Below are 4,229 nucleotides of genomic sequence, written 5' to 3'. Positions count from 1 at the left end.
CTGTATTAGTTTGGTACATTTTTTACAATCGATGAAACTACACAGACAAGTCATTATCACCCAAAGTCGAAAGTTTACATTAGGGTTCACACATTTGGATTCTGCCAAATAAATAATGTCATGTATCCACCATTATGGTATCATACAGAATAGTGTCACTGCCCTAAAAATCTGCTATGCTCCATCTATGAAATCCCCGCCTCTAACTCACCCCCATCACTGCCCTAGTCCCTGGAAACCACTGATCTTTTTCGGTCTCTATAGTTATGCCTTCCTCGAATGTCAAATATTTAGAATCATACAGTGTGCAACCTTCTCAGACTGACTTCTTTTACTTAGCAACACGCATTTACGTGTACTCCATGTCTTTTCAGGGCTTAATAACTCATTTCTCCTTATCACCAAATAACATTTCATTGCATGGATGTACCAGTCTGTTTATCCCTTCACCTACTGAAGGACATCTTGGCTGCTTACAAGCTTTGGCCATTATGGATAAAACTTCATACGAGAGATTTTAAAAGGCTATCTCTATCTCTCCCTATCTAAGGATCCTAACTTTCTAGAAGTCAACCTCTTGGAAAGACCTCTGGAGTTGTGCTTTTGTTCTGTTATTTTAAAACCATAGCAAAGAGGGGCGCCTGGGTGGCGCAGTCGGTTAAGCGTCCGACTTCAGCCAGGTCACGATCTCGCGGTCCGTGAGTTCGAGCCCCGCGTCAGGCTCTGGGCTGATGGCTCAGAGCCTGGAGCCTGTTTCTGATTCTGTGTCTCCCTCTCTCTCTGCCCCTCCCCCGTTCATGCTCTGTCTCTCTCTGTCCCAAAAATAAATAAAAAACGTTGAAAAAAAAATTAAAAAAAAAAAAACCATAGCAAAGAGAAAACAGGAACTTTTAACAGTGACCTTACTTTCACAGAATACAAAAATTTATTTTAATTTTGAACTGATACTGAGGAACTTGGATATCTTGAACTCAATTATTTCTATCTGAATTTTATTAGATTGCCTGAGCAACTCATATTTCCTTTCTACTTAGGAAATTTATAATAATGTCCCATAAACTGAAAAAAAAAAATCTGTCTCATATGCACATGTGTTTTTATGTCATATATACATCTGCAATAGGTGTTTGCAAAGAGGAAAGGTATTTTTCTCTAAAAGTGTACCTATTTATAAAAATAACTTAATAAAACATGCACTTGAATTCTCACACTCAAACTGCCACTTTTCCATAAATTAATTACATTAATGTCTCAGACTAGAATTCAAACTAACTGTTCTACATAATTAGAATTTCATTTATAACCTGTTAACAGCCTCAAGTCCTTGTTTGTTCAAGGAGGTTCAAGCTAAGGCCTCATTATCCATTATTGATAGCTGTCAATAAGATAACATTATTTTATCTTGTAAGTCTTATATTGATTTTTTTAACCCAATGTCAGCTCTATTGAAAATACACATTCTAAATTAAGCTGACAGATCATTTCCTGCCCAATAAACATGCAAACCAGACAAGAGAAGCCTGATTCCTGAGCACATGCAGGAATGTGGATAGTGTGTGCGTTTTTTCATCTAACTAAACCAGGTACACAGCAGCTTCTTTGCTCGTGGCTGTGTTACTCCTCTGAATACCTGAGTTATTTAAGCTCCCATAGTGCTGTACAAACCCTGGTAAGCAGGCACAGAGCTGTCCCTTTGCATTAGTTGCTGTCACCCTCAGTCCCTCCATAATGAGTGATTTAGCTATACCTCCATTTGTCACTGCACATATATCCCCTTAGCCTGGATCTAAATGTTTCCAATAAACTTTATTATACTGTGTTGCTTTTCACTTAAAATAATGTCTGCATCATTTCATTACTGAACCACATATAAATTATTTTTATCTCAAGTTCATTTGGTGGTATCACTTTAATGTTATTCCAACAATTTTGTGTCTTTTTCCCCACCTCTGGATTTCTAGCCAAAAAAAACTGTCCTACTTCCAAAGCTGACATCAAGGAACTTCCTGCCTAGAATCTGAATTACCACTACTAAATCTGATCCCCAAAGTGCTTTTAAAATGGCTAATTTTTACTGTCATGTATAAAATTTGTATACAGGGGTGCCTGGGTGGCGCAGTCGGTTAAGCGTCCGACTTCAGCCAGGTCACGATCTCGCGGTCTGTGAGTTCGAGCCCCGCGTCGGGCTCTGGGCTGATGGCTCGGAGCCTGGAGCCTGTTTCCGTTTCTGTGTCTCCCTCTCTCTCTGCCCTTCCCCCGTTCATGCTCTGTCTCTCTCTGTCCCAAAAATAAATAAACGTTGAAAAAAAATTTTTTAAAATAAATAAATAAAATTTGTATACAAATATCCATTTATGGGTCAATGACTTCTGAAATTTGCCTTTTTTTTTTTTTACTTCTGTTAGCTTTTTAATGTCTGTTTTTGTCTTTCCCCCCCCCCTTTTTTTTTTACAGGAAATATCAAGAATATTACTGATGTTAGGATCCTTTTTCCTTGGAATTTCTCCTTGAACAATAAGTGAGCTCTTTCAAGGCCTGTCCTGCACCAGATTGAACCTACTCTTCATCATTCTCTGCCCCTTTCAGGTATTAAGGGGGTGATAACAGATTGGGGGGTGATAACAGATTGCAAAGAAGGTCAGGGCAAATGTTTTGTTTTACTTTATAAAAGCCAAAAGATGGTACAGAATTAAAATACTAAAGAATTGGGAATAACAGATTGGCAAGTCAAAAGCAGCATTTCAGGAAAATTGATCTCCACAACTTTGCCTCTCTAGGTTTTATTTCTAGCTTAGTACTGGGCAAATGCCATAATCACTCCCCAACACTCATTGCTTAAATTAGGATTTTACTTATTATTTCTCTATACAAGAATATTTCTTAGGAGAGATGACAATAATAAAGCTGTGATATAAACAAAAGGAAAGTTCACATCCAATCTAGCAATAAAATCTCCCACCTGGAGGATATCACCTTGACATTATAACTACAAATTAGAATATTAGTCATGGTAAAAAAATTACTTAAATATGAAAATATAAATGTCTATTTTGATGTCTGCTGCATAAAAGAACAAACCTGCTCCAAAAGCCAAAAGCTGAGAACTGTTACATAAAAGAAAAAGGAGTGTAAATAAGAAAGAAGTGACTTTAAAAACAATTTGGTACTTCTTTTTAAGTTTATTTGTTTGAGAGAGAGCGCACGCACACGTGTGTGCGTGTACACAGGGGTGGGGCAGAGAGAGAGGAAGATAGAGAATCCCAAGCAGGCTCTGCGGAGCTCGATGCAAGGCTCAATGTGGAGCTCAATGCAGGGCTCTAACGCATCAACCGTGATACCATGACCTGGGCCAAAATCAACAGTCAGATGCTCAACTAAGCTACCTAGGTGCCCTAGCAATTTGGTACTTTAAGAAATGAGAAGACATATTTCCATAATGTGTTATAAACACATGAGTAGGAAGAACAAGTTTTGCATTTAGTAATTGAAAATTTTGTCATACTCTGAGGGGGCCACTGATTCTCTTTTTGATTCAAATACCAAGTTGACAACTTGAACTACTAGAACTATTTAGAAAGAGAGAGAGAGAGAGAAAGAAAAAGACGGAAGGAGGGAGGAAGAAAGAGAGAGAGGAAGAAAGGAAGGAAGAAAGAGAGAGGGAAGGGAGGGCGGGGGAAGGAGGGAGAAAGAAGGAGAGAGAAAGAAAGAGAAGGAGGAAGGGAAGAAGAGAGAAACATGCTCTCATTTAAAAACTATTCACATTATTAAAACACTGAACTAAAAGCCCAAATGTTTTAAAAATAATTTTTTCCACTTGTTGGGATGAGCACTGGGTGTTGTATGTAAGCCAATTTGACAATAAATTATATCAAAAAATTAAAAAATTTAATTTTTAAAAAATAAAATAATAATTTTTCCAACTGCCAAATTTTGTGGAAATTTGTGCCAAATTTCACAAAGTTCATAATTACTAAGACTTATTTTATGATCAGTGTTATATGTTAACAACAACAACAACAAAAAGAAACCATAGGCAAATAACTCTGAAATTAAGCATCAGTGACAGGAAGTCAAACATTCTCCCCACAGGCAGGGAAGGGTCACTTTCTTTTTACCTACATCCCAGTATGGGGCATGTTGGTGCTTTGTACACTCACAATGGCCTTCTTAGCCACATCTGAATTGCTTCTTTGATGAGCAGGCTAATGATCATTCTTGCATTCTTGCAT

This window comes from Felis catus, chromosome A1 (genome assembly GCF_018350175.1).
Source record: "Felis catus isolate Fca126 chromosome A1, F.catus_Fca126_mat1.0, whole genome shotgun sequence".
In the NCBI taxonomy this organism is placed as follows: Eukaryota; Metazoa; Chordata; class Mammalia; order Carnivora; family Felidae; genus Felis; species Felis catus.
Note: the sequence above shows the minus strand (reverse complement) of the source record.